Source organism: Saccopteryx leptura, chromosome 8, assembly GCF_036850995.1.
Source record: "Saccopteryx leptura isolate mSacLep1 chromosome 8, mSacLep1_pri_phased_curated, whole genome shotgun sequence".
Lineage (NCBI taxonomy): Eukaryota > Metazoa > Chordata > Mammalia > Chiroptera > Emballonuridae > Saccopteryx > Saccopteryx leptura.
Window position 1 is genome coordinate 20,636,897 of NC_089510.1, and position 17,562 is coordinate 20,654,458.

The 17,562-nt window shown below is 39.6% G+C and overlaps 1 pseudogene; it reads right to left on the bottom strand.

Moving 5' to 3' along the window:
* Positions 1–2,093: 2,093 nt before the first annotated feature.
* Positions 2,094–11,925, bottom strand: LOC136379488 (histone deacetylase 2-like; annotated as a pseudogene).
* Positions 11,926–17,562: the final 5,637 nt, after the last annotated feature.

Below are 17,562 nucleotides of genomic sequence, written 5' to 3' on the forward strand. Positions count from 1 at the left end.
TGGAGGCCCTAGGGGGTGAGTCTGCTTCCAACCAGAATTAAATTCCATGCAGTTTTAGGGTTTTTAACTTATTGGCTGTCAACTAGGGGTCAGTATTATCTTTCAGAAGGTTCTCACATTCCTTGGTTCATGGCTCCCTTCCTCTTCCTTCAACCCAGTAATGGTGAGGTGATCTCCCTCACCCCAAACTCATGTCTCTTCTGTCATATCTCTCTGCTTCTAGCTGAGAACTTTCTCTGCTTTTAATTTTCAAATGGTATTATTTGGTTGACCTGGAAAATCCAGGATGCTTTTCCTATTTTAATGTTAGTTGACTGGTTACCCCATTCCCCAGCAGAGTCCTTTCCCAGGATTACCGAGACTGGGGTTTGAGTAACCAGGGATTGGAAACCTCGCAGAAGCCCTTCTGTCATTTTGCCTGCCATCGTCATTATCAAGGACCTGGTGATTTTAAAAAACTAAATTTAAGGTGTAATTTAAATGCCATTACCAAATTCATTGTGCTGATACACTTAAAAAAATACTTCAACATAAGCTGATTATGAATAATCCCTTTCCTGTGAAGAACTAATCATTTCTGAAACTTATCTTGTCAACATTTGAAAATCATTACCTTTATAAATAGTGAAATCCCATTTGACTCCAGGTATTTATAAGAAAATAACCTATATTCTTAATTCTACCACATAAAAATAGTATTTAAGCAAGCAGGTGTATAGTTCCTCTTTTTTATTCACTCTACTGTCTTGACTGACATATGCATTAACTTTAAACTTTGTCCAATTTGCAGTAGTTACAGAACTTCACCATATAAATTTATTTCATTTATTATTTCACCTAAATTCTTCATGTGAAACTTCCAAATGTTAAATGATTTTCCAAGGTCAAATGACTGCTACTTAGAAGTCAACTCTTGTATTTATTACATACAAGTATATTTCTTGGTGTAGATCACTTGTTACTAAGCACAGAAAATAGAGTTGTTTTTTTCTCACACCCTTATTTCTCACAGTTAACAGCATTATTCTGTTAGTCTTATCATTTTTAAGTTTTTTTTTAAGATTTATAATAGTACTATTCTCTTTGCTTCTAGTCACCTCTCCCCCAAAGTTGAATAATGTTTAGACTTTGTGTGTGTGTGTATGTGTGTGTGTGTATTTTACTCAGTCATCCAAATTACTAAAAAGTTCAGCACTGAACTAGACTAAACCTGACAATAATCAATCAATAACTCTATGAAAGACCTTATTACTAGTTATATAATATGCTAAAATGATAGATATAATATAGTTTCTTCAGCTTCTCAGGAGTTTAGCAAGAAGACCAAAATACTAGTCTTGTTAATGCAGTTTTAGCAAATGTTTCTTTTTTTTTTTGAAATTCCAAACTTGTTTTTAAATATTTTAACTAGAAAATAGTGCATGAGCATTTTCTGTGTGACTATGTTTGTTACTTTTATATGCATCTTTTTTTTCAAGTACAATTTTTTTAACAAATTTTGTTAAAATATTTGATATCCCTTGCTTACTTACACCGATTTATTTTATTTTATTTTTAGATTTTATTTATTCATTGTTAGAGAGAGTGAGAGAGACAGAGAGAGAGAGAGAGAAGGGGCAGGAGCAGGAAGCATCCACCATATGTGCCTTGACCAGGCAAGCCTAAGGGTTTCGAACTGGAGACCTCAGTATTCCAGGTTGATACTTTATCCACTGCGCCACCACAGGTCAGGCCCAAGTACATTTTTTTTATTAAAGATAATCACAAAAGATGAAAAAAATTAGCAAAGTAAGACCAATTACTTCTTTGATAGAACAGTTTTTGACATACTAACATCAATTTAAAATACTATTACATAAAATATGGTGGAGAAAAGAAATTTTCCTTCTTAATTAGAAACACTAAAACATGCCAAGAAAAACAAAATCAAAACCAACCTCCCCCAAAAAAAGCAAAAACGCCATTTTGAAAATAAACACAGTCCATGCCAAAATAATATAAAATGAAGCCAGAAGTCTTCAAAAAGAAAACACTTTTCTTCCCAATATTTTCTCATTGTTTTAAGTTTTCTGAAATTGGAGAGATTTTCAAATTTAAGGGTTGCTGAGCTGTTCTGATTTGGCTTTACGGTATCCGTTTTTTCACCACTATTCTTGGATTTATCTTCTTCCTTAACATCAGCTTTCTTGTCCTCTGCTTTCCTCTTGTCTTCCTCGATTCTAGCTTTCTTTGCTCCTTTGCCACATTCCACAGCCTCCTTCTTCATCCTCTGCATCTGAAAAGTCTCCATCACAAAGCTCTCTTTCCATTTGATGCTTCAGTAGAAATGATCTTGTCTGGATCCGCACCATCTTCATCTCCACTGTCTTTGTGAACAGCATCTTCTGGAGTAGTCGGCATTTGGATACCAGGTACATGAGGTAACGTAAATTTTCACATAAACACTGTTTTATCTTTTCCATGTATTCTGAAGTGTTCTGGTTTGTTGTATTTAAAAGACTAATCTGCAGTTTGAATTCTGGTCCAAAATACTCAAAGTAATTATTATATGGCAATCCAATTGCAATCTCAAAATCAAGGGCAACTGCAGCCTCATATGTCCAAGAGGAAGCAACATTACGAATTGTGTATCCACCTTCCACAAGCATTAGTACTGGGAAATTGAAAGTTTTTATAACTTACACACATTTAGCACAACCTCTGACCATCAGATTGAAGCAGCCAAGTCTATCACCAGATTGTGAGTCTGAACCACATTGTCACACCACAGAACTAGGGTAGATACATCGCCATCTCTTTGAACATAATAGGCTTAAATCTCTGCCCATATGACTCATCAATACCATCTCTTATTGGAAAATTGACAGCATAGTATTTTCTTTTTTTTTGCACCAATATCCGTCAAGTCTCCTGTTCCTGGAAAGTGTTCCCCATACCCATATTTAAGGAATGATAGAGTCATTACATGATCTGTTGTAAAAAAAAAAAAAAAAAAAAAAAAAAAAAAAGGTCTTTCAGTGCCATCACTGTGATAGCAAGCACCGCATGATGAACCTGATTTCTTAGCATGGTGTAATCCTCCAGCCCCTTGAACAACCAGGTCAGTTTGTTGTCGGTTTGACTTCACAGCCTCAGCCACTGAGCCACCAGTTGAAATGGAGCCCATCTAACACTGGCCAGTCTTCTCTAATATTAAATCTCTGCATCTGCTTACTGTACTCAGACGTGTTATTTGGTCTTACTGAATGTAGAAATCTGATGTACTCATCACTGTGGTATTCTGTCATTTCTTCAGCAGTGGCCTTATGGGACCTGTATATTTCCCTTTTTGTGTATAACCTATAATTTAGCAACAAGTTATGGGTCATGCAGACTCTATAAGGTTCATAGGACAGCCCTGCCCATAGTGATAATTTCCAATATCACCATCGTAGTTGTAATAAACGTTCTTTCTGCCGTCTCTCTGACTGTACGCCCTGGGCTCCCCCACCGCTGCCTGGGCTCCTCCTCCTGCTGCTGCTGCTGCTGCTGCTGCAGCCGCTCTGCAGGGAGAGAAAAGGGCTGGAGCTTAGGTGAGGGTGGCCCACTGCAGGGGTGCGGCAGGCACGAGGGAGGAGAGGAGGGGGCACCGGAAGGGCTTGGCACCGCGGGGAGGGGGGTGGGGATGGAATGGGGATGGGTAGTGGGTGGCAGCAGCGCCAACTCGTCTTGTATACTCATCTTTTAAAAAATTTACATGATTACGATCTTTCCAGTATTCTTTAAACACATTTAGTCTTATATAACACTAACTTGTTTTAGATATTACAAACTGATGTATTTAGATTTTTGCGATTTTTATTTTATTCTTTAACAAATAAAATCACATCATTTTACATCCTTTTCTAGTCCGTTCATCCATTTACCCCATGTATATTGGGTAACTATGTTGTACTCGTAAGTGCTGGGGCCACATGATGAAAAAGATAGTATTCCTGCCTTTGTAGTGTTTCCATTCTAATGGGGAGACTAAACATATAAAAATATTTTCGGTTTCAGCAAGTTCAAGAGCTATGAACAAAAGGAAGCGGGGGAAACTGAGAGAGAACAAAAGGGGGTCAGGTGGGCCGTTTAACCCAGGAGGGCTGTGGAGGAGGCGGCAGGAGGCCTGAATGGTGGGGACCTGGGTCAGAGGAGGTGGGGGAAGGGCTTTGCAGGCAAAGGTCAGCAGGCGCCAGTACTCAAGTGGAAATGAACTTCGAGGTATGAAGGAGCCACTGGAAAGGTGATAAAAGGCTAAGAGAGGAGCAGAACTGTTGGGCAAATTAGTTTGTAAAATCTGTATTTTCTGGTTTTGCTCACTTTTATTGTTAAAAATGGCACTGCCCACCATGAATGGCTGTCACCCTGGTAATAGGGCTAATTGCCTTTCATGCTTGGGGAGGGGCTTGGTTATGCTAATTGGTGCTGGAGGAGGAATTCTCCGTCCAAAGTGTTTTAAAAAGGAGGAGCTAGGAGGCCGTTTTGGTAGGGAAGAGACCACGTTGTTGCGGGGCAGGGAGGCCATGTGGTTAAGGAGAGAGCAGGCAGCCAAGATGGCAGAGTGCTGAAGGAGAGGCCAGTTTGTGCAGCTTTTGTTCAGAGAGAGAAGATGGGGAAAAGGAGGTGACTGAAAACTGGTGGGGGCCTTTGATTCTAGGAAAACTCAGATGTGTCAGTGGCTTTGTGCGCACTGAATGAGTGGGTTTTGGTGCCTGTATATTTGTTTTTACTCCCCGGCCGAGTGTGAGGCTAGAAATAAAGAAAATGGCCCACCGTATCTTTGTTTCATTACCATCTGCCTGAATTCAATGAGAACTTGCATGGGCCTAGCGGCAGCTGTGGCAGTGACCACAGCTACTGGCCATACAAGGCCCGACAATAATATTTCAGGTCTAGGGCTAGAAGCCATGTGAAGACTAAAAGGCATCTATATAAAATTTAAAAGTTGTAAATCAAGATACACTCATGGTCTGGCCTGCATTCCCTCATTATGACCTGGAAGTTAAGGGGACCTGTTCTTGCCTCTTTGACAAGAACTGCCACCACCTACAAGCCTGCTTGGGAGCACTGGCCTGTTGAGACTGGGCACGGGGAGAGAAGCTGGGCCGGAACTCAGGCCTCCTGAAAAGTGATTGGATCCCCCTAAACCAGGAGTCTCCAAACTATGGCCCCGCGGGCCACATGCGGCCCCCTGGGGCCATTTATGCAGCCCTCCTCGCACTTCCGGAAGGGGCACCTCTTTCATTGGTGGTCAGTGAGAGGAGCACAGGATGCATCCTGTGCATCCTCATCCTGTGCTCCTGGAGTACTGTATGTGGCGGCACCGCAAAGCGCGGCGTCACTCGCGTACAGTACTACCAGTGACGCCGGATGCTCGCATCAGGGCTCCCAGAGCGCATCTTATCACTTGTTACGGCTAGCAGTGACAAATATGAAACCAGACATTGACCATCTCATTAGCCAAAAGCAGGCCCATAGTTCCCATTGAAATACTGGTCAGTTTGTTGATTTAAATTTATTTGTTCTTTGTTTTAAATATTGTATTTGTTCCCATTTTGTTTTTTTACTTTAAAATAAGATATGTGCAGTGTGCATAGGAATTTTTTCATAGTTTTTTTTTATAGTCCGGCCCTCTAACGGTCTGAAGGACAGTGAACTGGCCCCCTGTGTAAAAAGTTTGGGGACCCCTGCCCTAAACCCCAGTTAGTGCCTGAGCTGGTCCACTTTCCAGAGAGCTGAACTAGGGCAGGTTTTCCTCCCCATGACTGATTTTCCTGGCTGGAGATTTTCAGGCTGCTGGGATAGCCTTCCAGAATCACCCCGCCTCACAGAGCGTGCCCACAGTCACCTGGAGAACCTCACGGGAGACCGGAAGGAGCCAGCTTTAAACAAGGATGGATGATCTTTCCTGCAGTGCTGCTCCTCACCTGCCCTGTCCACTCCTCTGATTCTTGTTTGACAGTTAGTGAACTTCCAAAAAATGTTCTAGAGAAAAAAAGAAAAAAAAAATATATATATATCTGTGTTTTAATGTTTGTGAAATACATCACTTGCTAATGTGCAGAAAGGTCCAAAAGCATTAGTGAAGAGGATTGAAAAGTCCTTGGGTTCATGCCTCACCACGGTTTTCAGGTTGCATAGGAAATTCCCATCATGTTAATCTCTATGTGAATGGAAGTGTTTGGAGAGTTGGATCTAGATTTGTTTTTTTCTTTTCTTTTTCTTCCTTTTTTTTTTTTTTTTTTTTTTTTTTTTGAGCAAGGAAGAGAGAGAGAGGGAAGAGAGAGAGATGAGAAGCATCAACTCGTAGTTGTTTCACTTTAGTTGTTCATAAATATAGATTTAATTTAAAAGTGTGTCATAGCATTCCTTCAATCAAAATGTTTTCTTATTATGAGTTGGCAAGTTGCATATTTCTTCTCTAACAATCTCAACTTTGTTCAGAGTAAGTTTTGCATTATTGTTTTGTTGTTTATAGTTTGTAAACTCCTTTTATTTTGTGCTTTACCTATAGTAATACTGTAGTAACTTTCTTGACAGTTATACATTTGTTGGTATTTACTTTCTATTCTGAAACAATCTTAAACTGAAAAAAAAAAAAAGTTAGACCAGGGGTCGGGAAACTTTTTGGCTAAGAGAGCCATGAACGCCACATATTTTAAAATATAATTCCATGAGAGCCATACAATGACCTGTGTACGTTACGCATTATCCAATAAAAATTTGATGTTGTCCCGGAGGACAGCTGTGATGGGCTCCAGCCACCCACAACCATGAACATGAGCGATAAGAAATGAATGGATTATAATACATGAGGATGTTTTATATTTTTAACATTATTATTTTTTTTTTATTAAAGATTTGTCTGCAAGCCAGACGCAGGAATCAAAAGAGCCACATCTGGCTCATGAGCCATAGGTTCCTGACCCCTTAGTTAGACATATGGTACAAATAAACTAATCTTTGTTCCTTACCATCTGAGGGTAGGCTGTTAAAAATTTAGCTCCTTCAATTCCAAGTACTTTATTATTTCCTACAAAAATAATATTGTCCTGTATAATTACAATATAACTGTCAAATTTAGGGGCGTGAGGGAAGAGAGGACAGGAGAGATGGGAAATAAAAGGGAGAAAGAGAAGAGCTTTATATAGGCAATACCAAAGAGCTGAACTAAATTGAATTTTATTCAAAGCTCTTAAAATCACTATATGTTTGGGGCACAAAGTCACCCTTGACTTTTTTTTGTCTCATTTTCCTTTAATTCCAGACTGTCAATAAAGTCCTACAATTTCTATCTCAAAGATGAGTCAGCTTCTCTCCAGCTTACCTGCCACCACTCTAGTCTAACCAGCACCATTACCTGCCTGCATCTTCATTGCTCCTCCTAACTCTGATTCCAGTTTTAACAAATTCAATTTATTCTCCACACATTAGCCAGCCTTTTTTTTTTCAGAGACAGAGATTCAGAGAGAGGGATAGATAGGGACAGACAGACAGGAACGGAGAGAGATGAGCAGCATGAATATCAATTCTTTGTTGCAGCACCTTAGTTGTTCATTGATTGCTTTCTCATATGTGCCTTGATCGTGGGGCTACAGCAGACCAAGTAACCCCTCGCTCAAGCCAGCGACCTTGGGTCCAAGCTGGTGAGTTTTACTCAAACCAGATGAGTCCACACTCAAGGTGGCGACCTCGGGGTCTTGAACCTGGGTCCTCCGCATCCCAGTCCAACACTCTATCCACTGCGCCACCTCCTGGTCAACCCATTAGCCAGCCTAATAAAAATATTTCAAGTTATGTTATTTCTTCATACTGAAAACCTTTAGCTACTTCCCACTGTCCTCAGACTAAATATAAAACTCCAAGATGGACAGTCAATTATTACAGGAAACATCACCCACCTCTTCAGTGCCACTTTCTATCATTTCTCTGTAGCACCCAGTAATTCAGCCACATGGACTTCCTATCAGACTTTCCATAATACAGAAATTGTCACATATTCTACCTTTTTTCCCTGACTCTTCCCCTATCCAACACACATACATACACATACTTATTCCCATGCTATTCATGGCTAATTTCTTTACATACTTCTGGGGTTTTTCTCTGTATGTTACATCCTCTGAGAGGTCTTTACCCTTACTATTCTTTCCCTTGGTTATTCAGTCATTCTGCATCTCTATTCAGTGAGTTTTCTTCATAACACATGTCATGCACACACATGGCATGTGATTTAGTTATTGGCTTCTCACAGAAGAGTAAACTGTCAAAGGGGACAGTCCATGTGTATTTAATTAATTAACAAATGCCTGGTGTCACTTAATTGATACTTAATAATGTTTGTTTTGAGAGTGAAAGAGCATTTTGAAAGTGAGACTGTACTAGTTGTGATGGGAACTAACAAATTATAAAGGGTTATTTGATAAGACTTAGTTGCTACTATAAATGAAGGAGAAATATATGTTTATTTAGTTATTTAATAAATCGGCAGTAATCATTTATTGAACCCTTTCTGACAATGTGTAAAGCATATTAATGAGTAAATATTGGATTTTTCTCTTTTAATATCTCACAAATAGTTAGATTCTGATACTAAAAATATTTAAAATACTTACCAGAAATAGAAAAGTTCAAATGTCTAGCTCTGGATTTATACTTTTTGGGATTTGAAAGCTAAAAGCGGTAGATAGGTAAAAAATCACTTATATTAATCTCCATAAAGAAAAATAAAGATAAGATCTTATGGATGGCTAATATTTATTAGTCAGGAGACTCCATCAAGAAAAATGAATTATGACATTACATAGAGACATATTTGCGTGCATATTTATTAACAAGATACATCCGTCATGATTATTGATTAAAATAACAAAAGTGGCTCTGGTTAACTTCAAAAGAAAATAAATTATTGAAAGGGTATTGAATGGCTGGTCTAAATGATTTGAAATCTGGAGAATCTGACTTAGAAAACTAAGAATTGAATGATCCTAAGACCTTGAGAGCAATCCAGGATCATGGAGCAGAGAGAGAAGGCTGCCACTGCTGGGCGCCTGCTCCTGGTCACTCACCCTGCCGCACCAGTCTGAGCTTAGCCTCCACCTTCAGTCCTCTGGGGACATCTCTGTGGTTTTGTTCAGTTTTGCAATATTTAGTCTCTCCAGTTGTTTGCTTTTTTCTTTCTTTCTTTTTTTTTTTTTTTTTACAGAGACAGAGAGAGAGTGTCAGAGAGAGGGATAGACAGGGACAGACAGGAATGGAGAGATGAGAAGCATCAATCATTAGTTTTTCATTGCGCGTTGCAACACTTTAGTTGTTCATTGATTGCTTTCTCATATGCGCCTTGACCGCAGGCCTTCAGCAGACCGAGTAACCCCTTGCTTGAGCCAGCGACCTTGGGCTCAAGCTGGTGAGCTTTTGCTCAAACCAGATGAGCCCGCGCTCAAGCTGGCGACCTCGGGGTTTCGAACCTGGGTCTTCCACATCCCAGTCCGATGCTCTATCCACTGAGCCACCGCCTGGTCAGGCTGTTTACTTTTTTGATAGGCATACTTGCTTCCCTTCTAACTGCTTAGGTAAAGGTAGGGGGTACTTGATTCTCATCAAGGCAACACTATAATGAGGGTCCTCCTCCCCAAATATAAAGGGTATGTAAACACTGGTAATTTTTAAATGACAGCTGTTCACTGCACACAGTACTGGACAGTATTGTTTCTGCATTCTGAACAGTGAAATTTTAATATGAGTAACTTATTTGCATAGGCTCTGATTAGTTTCATGTGAGCATGGGACTATGCAACCAGTATTTATTGAGCATGGACTCTCAGCATTAGTTTTCTGAGACTGCCGCTATCAGGATACCGAATCCTCAGCCTTGTATTGACTTCTCCTTCCCATGGGCACCCAGAGTGAAATATTTGCTAATATTATACTTTACTTTCTTCAGTAGATATTCAGAGAAGCTATCGCATGCCTAATGCTAAAAATTCCCTAACTGATGAAGGTCACTGGTTGATGATTAGTCTTCTAAAGTACTAATTGTTCATAGTACAAGAGAGCAAATGCTCTATGGAAATAATAGCCTAAGTTGGACACATGAGTCTAGCTTTTATGACAGCCAAATGGATAGGAAAGATTATAATGGCACCTAAGCATCTGTTAAAACTAACTGTATCAGTGGTCTGTGAACCAAGCCATGCTTTTATGATAGACTATTACCACTTTAGAGACATAATTACAGACTATAAGGTCAAATGTTTACTTTTTTTAAAAGAGCACATAAGTATAAAATTCTATATTGCTCTAAAGCATTTTAGAATGTTATCAAGTAGAACTATATCCCCTTCAAATATAAAAATAAACAGAGGATGCGTGACTCAAAAGACATTTACCGTGTGGTACTTTTTTTTAATAGATGAAAGAAGCTACAATTTTACTAGGATTGGCAGTTTGCAAGTATGGCTTCTAAATAAAGCATAACAATTATTAGTTTCAGGTCTCCATGAACCACATAATAGGCATAAATCAGATGAATGCTCTTCTACCCTGGAGCCCTCTTCAGGGGGTGTCTGTTGATGGGGCTCTGTGACAATGGACACACTCCAGTGACTCATGAATCTTATCTGCTACATATAGTAGGGCAACAGAGTCCAAGATCAATACAAAGATTAATGGTCTTAATTACCCCTATGTAATCAGATGTGGGTAAAATTTTACTTGCTACTTTCACTGAGGGTAACACACCACAGTCAACTTTCCAGTACAGCTAATTTGACTTTCTACTTGGTAAATAGCTCATCGACAGTCCTGTAATGAGTCTGCTCTGTGTGTGACTGAATACTGAGCATGCTTCTGCTTGCTAAAATCAGAGAAAAACGGGCCATAAAACTGATGGATGACACATAAACAATTTCCTTGTGAAAAATACCAGGAAATAAGACAATTTCCAGACAAAAGTTTCCCTGCTGGAGCTGTAGGGAGCAACCAAATGAGTAGCAAATGAATGTTGTATTTATGGAGCGACATGAACAATGCTCATAAATGCTGCCAGACATCTTCTGAAGATAGATGGAGGAACTGACAAATGAAATTAGTTTCTTTTTGACAAAAGGAGGACAAAAAACCCCAACTTCACTCTATATAATTTGCTTATGATTATTGATGCTTGGAGAGAAAACTACTTCATAGCCTGTGTGTATGTATTTATAAATCCATATTCGAAAATAAGTGTGTCTTTGAAAGATTTCTAGCAGTTCGTTTTAAATTATGCCCTATTGTACCATCAGGTTTATCATAATAATACCTGGATTAACACTTTTATACCAAGAATCAAGAAACTACGTTGTATGGACGATCTAACAAAGAGGAAGGAGTAGGACCATTAGTATAATATTTGTCTGTTTTTTAGTTTTTAGTCTTGGTGTTGTGCAGGGTGGATGTTGCTATGGTTTTGAAAAAGTTACCTTAAAATTATTCATTTTACCACATTTGTCTGTATGATTTGTATTAGCTGTCCTCTTCTCAAATAAGTCCATAGTTACGTTACAGCTCACTCACGGTGTAGTGCATCCAGTACCAGCTCAGGGTCTCCTGCAGGATCCGATGCAGGTTCAGATGATGGCTCTCCCTTCAGAGGAGGTGGGTCCAGAACCCGCTGAGTGTAATCTGCAGGAGCCAAAGCAGGTCCAGGTGATGGCTCTCACTTTGGGTTAGTGAGTCCAGTCCCAGCTGAGGTCATCTGCAGGTACCAGTGCAGTTGCAGATGATGGTTCAACTTTTAGGTGGAGTGATTATCACCAGCTCAGGGTCTTGTACGATAGTCAGTGCAGGTCCAGATGAGGGCTTCTGGGCAGGAGGCCTTTTCTGGCCACTTCTGGGTTCTGGAGACTCCTTAGTTCCCATACTCATCCCAGCCCATACTGAGCCTTGTTAGTGATGCGGTGCATCTGCCTCTCACTCATGGAGATGGAGTAGGTGTTACCGGCCACCCATTCTTCACCAGTCACCTGGATGGAGCTCTGTAATGACAGTGACTGACAGCCAGTCCAGAGGCATCAGAGCCCTTCTTAACCCTCGTTACTGCCACTTCTGCCTACTCGACCTTCTGCGCTCAGATCGAGCCTAGGCCTTTCTCTGCACAGACCTCCACGTGGGCAAAATGAGATTTACCACCAGGGCTTGGGGCAAACCTCAGGCAGAAAGGCTTTGCACCATATGCGACATTCACCCAGCTAACCTGGCCATGTGATGTGAGCATGACTAGCCCCCCAAGCTTCTGACACCTCCCCAGCCTGTTCCTTCTTGGGGCAAGCCATCCCATTTGTACCCCCACCACCACCACACACACAAATGTGGAGGGGATATAGGGCTGCCCAGGGGGAAACAGAGTGATGGCCTGGCCTGAACTCGACTACCTTGAGCCACCTTATGTTACCTTTAGGTCTCTTTGGAAAAAGTGTGAGAGGCATTGGGGTGGAGACTTGACCCAATATCTACAGCATTGGAACAGGCTATTAGTGTGGGATTTCTTGAGGTCACAGCCTTGGGACCTGGGGAAACAGCAAGAGAACATGTTATTCTCTCCAGTGTCTCCAGCCACGTGAGCTGGGCAGGGCCTTCTTTTGAACGTGGCTGCCCAGTTACCAGGGTTCCAAGTTCTATTGGGTTCTGTTGTCAGGAAGTGAGGTTACTACCTGGGCTCAATCCTCAGAGAGGAGCTGCCCAGGGGTCCTTCTGGGCTGAAAACTGTTCAGTCTTGACCCCATGCATACACAGTTACACCATAACTGTCCATACACAGGTACACAAACAAAGCCCACCCAACCTCCTAAACCCTGAGAATACCTGGGTGTAGCCAGGGACCCGGCTTTGAGGACATAGTGCTGGGATCAGATACAGCTCCTCCTGTTTTTTTTTTTAAGTTAAATTTATTGGGATGACATTGGTTAATAAGATTATATGTTTCAAGTGTACAATTCTACAACACATCATTTGCATATTGCATTGGGTGTTTACCACCCTAAGTCTCGTCTTCTAGATTTAAACTATATATCTAATACTGGAAACTGCAGCATAGTGAATATATATATATATGTATATGTGTATATATATATTAATTACTTAAATATATTTACTGTACTAAATTTTTTTTAAAAAATTGAGTTTAAGCAGGCCTAATGAGTATGTTAACATCTACTATCTAGTTCATTTTACCTTATTTGAAAAATAAAAATAAACGTAAAGTTTTTTAAAATAAATTATGTTATACCATAAGTCTTTTTTAAACATGGAGTTTATTTACACATTATAGTTCAAATTCTAAAGTTATTTTGAAATATTATAAAAATGGGTTAAATTTTTTATTGGTGATAAATACAAAAGACATCTTTAAGAAATTTGCAAAAAAAATACAATTAGACATTGGCTACCTTGGCATGAAATGGTTTCATTACAGCAGCGAAAATTAAGATTGGATAGTAAATTTTACCTTTGAAGACACAGAAATCTCTCAAAATATTTATCTTTGATTTGCCTTTCTATAATTAGTTATACTGATTACATTTAAATAAATTATAAATTATTTCAAGAAAATAAATAAAATGATTGAATTGGTCATTAAATATATTTTTACCCCCAAATATTTTAAATCCATGTTAATTAAGTCCACATGATTTTTTAGATGATTCCTGCCAAAAATTAATATACTATTTTAAACTTAATCAAATTTACATAAATAATGAAAAAATAATAATCTCCCAAATTTTCTGTAGCCAACATAAACCTAATGTTAAAACTGAGAATGATAGGCCCTGGCCGGTTGGCTCAGTGGTAGAGCATCAGCCTGGTGTGTGGAAGTCCCGGGTTCGATTCCCTGGCCAGGGCACACAGGAGAGGCGCCCATCTGCTTCTCCACCCCCCCTTCCTCTCTGTCTCTCTCTTCCCCTCCCGCAGCCGAGGCTCCATTGGAGCAAAAGATGGCCCGGGCGCTGGGGATGGCTCCTTGGCCTCTGCCCCAGGCACTAGAGTGGCTCTGGTCACGACAGAGCGATGCCCCAGATGGGCAGAGCATCACCCCCTGGTGGGCATGCCAGGTGGATCCCGGTCGAGCGCATGCAGGAGTCTGTCTGACTGCCTCCCCGTTTCCAGCTTCAGAAAAATACAAAAAAAAAAAAAAATTAAAAACAAAAAACAGAATGATAATATGAGGCAGGGAAGTTACAGGTTACCTTATGGAATACAGATACAATTTCATTTATAGTAATGCAAAGTATAATATGGCATGTATCAAGATGTCAATATGGCCATACATCAATATGGTATGACCAAGTTGGGTTTATCACTGCATATTCCAGATTGGTTTAATTTTAAGAAAATCTATATTGTAATTAACTACATTAATGCATTGAAGAAGGAAAAAGGAGTGGTCATTTCACTAGATGTAGTAAAAGCATTAAATAAAATTCATCATACATTCATAATAAAATGATAAGTTCATTGCTAAATTTTAGAAAAAACTGCTTAAGGTTAAATGAGCAAGCATAATATTTAATAATGATGGTTAAATGATCTAGTTTTCGATTAGCTAAATGATACCTGCTATTACTCTTGCTATGAGAGAGAGAGAGATGAGAGAGTATGAAATAGAACTCTCATTAATTGTTAATTATATGACAATGTCAATGACAAAACCATACAAAAAAAGGAGCAGATATATTTTCAGAATTAATAAGAAGAGCGTAGCAAAACTCTGTATAAAATATCCATGTACACAAGTCAATATGTATTTATTTTTGGCATACATATAAAAGAGAAAATATTAAAAATGTGAATTTTTAGACTGTCATTTAAAATAACTACCCATAAAAATGAAGCATATAAGACTGACTCTAACAAAGAACTGTATTAAAATAGAATAATTATTAAACCTTCACGGCAAGACATAAATTCTCTGGTGGCCAGCGTCTAGAGAATCCCAGTGATCCCCTCCTTTGATAAACATATGTCATGGAGTCCCTTCCCACATGTACCATGCAAGGTCTCTGCGACCAATGTAATGGCATTTTTTAGTATGTTTCTTCCAAGTTTAGATTATAAAAAGACCCTGCCTTCTGTCTTGAGAAAGCTCTTCCTCTTCCTTTTTGGATCATTCATTCTGGAGAAAGCAAGCTGAGACATTGCAAGTAGCTCTATAGATACTTGAACAAATAATCTCAAATTTGTGGGTTGGCAATTTGAGTTGGACTTACGGGGATAGCTCATTCCAACTCTGTGTGATATTGGTTTGGCTTATTCATGCTTTTGTGGGCAGCTGGTAGTTTCTTATTTTCATGTCTGGAAGTAGGCTGGTTATTGACATGAATAATGGAGTTCACTGTGCTTTTTACCATCCTGCCATCTAACCCAGGTTTGTTCAGTTGCTGGTGGTTCCAAGGGGGCAAGGAGCAGCACTGGCAAGGAGAAGGCAAGGCTTATTATGCAAGCATATTGCAAACCTCTGCTTGCTTCTTGTTTTTTTGCACACCAATGTACTAGTCGGGGTTCTCCAGAGAAACAGAACCAATGGTATATAGAGTTGACTTATTTATTTAACTTATTTATTTTAAGAGATTGTCTCATACAATTATGAAAGCTATTGAGCCCAAAGCTGTAGAGTGGGCTGTCACACTGGAGACTCAGGAGAAACCTGTCTGCTCTGTGCTGCCAAATTCTGTCTTGCTCCAGGTCGGTATTCCCGTTTTCAACCGGTTGGATGAGGCCCACTCATACTATGGAGGTCAGTCTGCTTACTCTAAATCCACTGCTTTAAATGTTAATCTAATACAAAAACACCCTTACAGAAACATTCAGAATAATGTTTGACCATGTATCAGGGGTACCGGGTCTTACCCAAGATGACACAGAACATTCACTATTGTAGTCAGATAAACCCAAAACCTGACAAAGCAAAGTTCAGATTCTACCTCCTCATAAAAAAATAAAATAAAAGTCACCTTGTAAAAGAATACAATGGATGGTGTAGCCATTTTGGGAGGTACTATACCACAGAATGGTCAATGATTCAGTATTATGGATGTATATGTGAGATAGGACAGGATGATGAGCAAAAAGGAGGCCTATGTGTCTGGTAATATTTTATCATATATCTGGGTGATAATACTCTATGTGTGCTTGTTGTATTATAATTCTCACCTCAGGTGTTCATAGCTATGAATATTCATATATAAATGTTCCTAGGCATACATATTTTGATATTGTGATTTATAATAAAAATGTATATCTGGCCTGACCAGGCAGTGGCGCAGTGGATAGAGCGTTGGACTGGGATGTAGAGGACCCAGGTTCGAGACCCCGAGGTTGCCAGCATGAGCATGGGCTCATCTGGTTTGAGCAAAGCTCACCAGCTTGGACCCAAGGTCACTGGCTTGAGCAAGGGGTTAGTCAGAGCCCCACGGTCAAGGCACATATAAGAAAGCAATCAATGAACAACTAAGGTGTTGCAATGAAAAACTGATGATTGATGCTTCTCATGTCTCTCTGTTCCTGTCTGTCTGTCCCTATCTATCCCTCTCTCTTGACTCTATTTCTGTCTCTGTAAAATAATAATAATAAATAAAAATTTTAAAAAAAATGTGTATCTGGCCCAGAGCTCCTAAAACTATTGAAATTTCCTAAGCGATAAGAGCAATAAAGAGGTATTTTGTGTTATTGTGATGACTTTTGGAAAATGCCTGAGTAATCTAAAGAAGGGAATTTGGGGGGGTTGATTGTCAGAGGAATCAGTCATGTAAAAAGAGGGATAAATCTTCCAGGAGTTCTCCGCCCTCCCTACTGCCACTGATTTGGGTAGGGAAGAAGAACCAGGGGGTTGATTTAATTTCTAATAGCCAATGATTTAATCACTCATAATTATGTAATGAAGCTTCCATAAAAACCTGAAGAATGGGATCTGAAGAGCTTCTGGGCTGAAAAACAAGTGGAGATTTGAAGAGAGTGGTGTGGCGGGGAGGTCGTGGAAGTATTGCGCCCTTTCCCTATGGTTTGTCCTATGCTTATTGTCCATCTGGCATTTCTGAGTTATAATCCTTTATAAGTAATTGGTAGTCTATTTAGTGAAATGTTTCTCTGAGTTCTGTAAGCTGCTCTAGCAAATTAATTGAACCCGAAGAGGGGGTTGTTAGAACTTTCCATCTATAACCTGTTGGTAAGAAGCACAGGTGACAATCTGGACTTGGTAAAGAGATGAGCAATTTGGCCCTGGGTGGGTAATTGGTTAGAGCATTATCCCAATACAACGTTACAGGTTCAACCCCCAGTCAGGACATATATAAAAATCAACCAATGAACACATAAGTAAGTGGAACAAAATATGGACGTTTCCTTCTCTTTCCCCCGTGCTTTCTCTCTCTCTCTCTCTCATATCAATAATAAAAAAAATAAAAAGAAAAGATTAGTATCTGAAGTGAGCTGGGGCACTCGTATAAGACTGAGACTTTAACCTGTGGGATCTGATGCTCGACAGTATCAGATTTGAGTTGAATTGTAGAA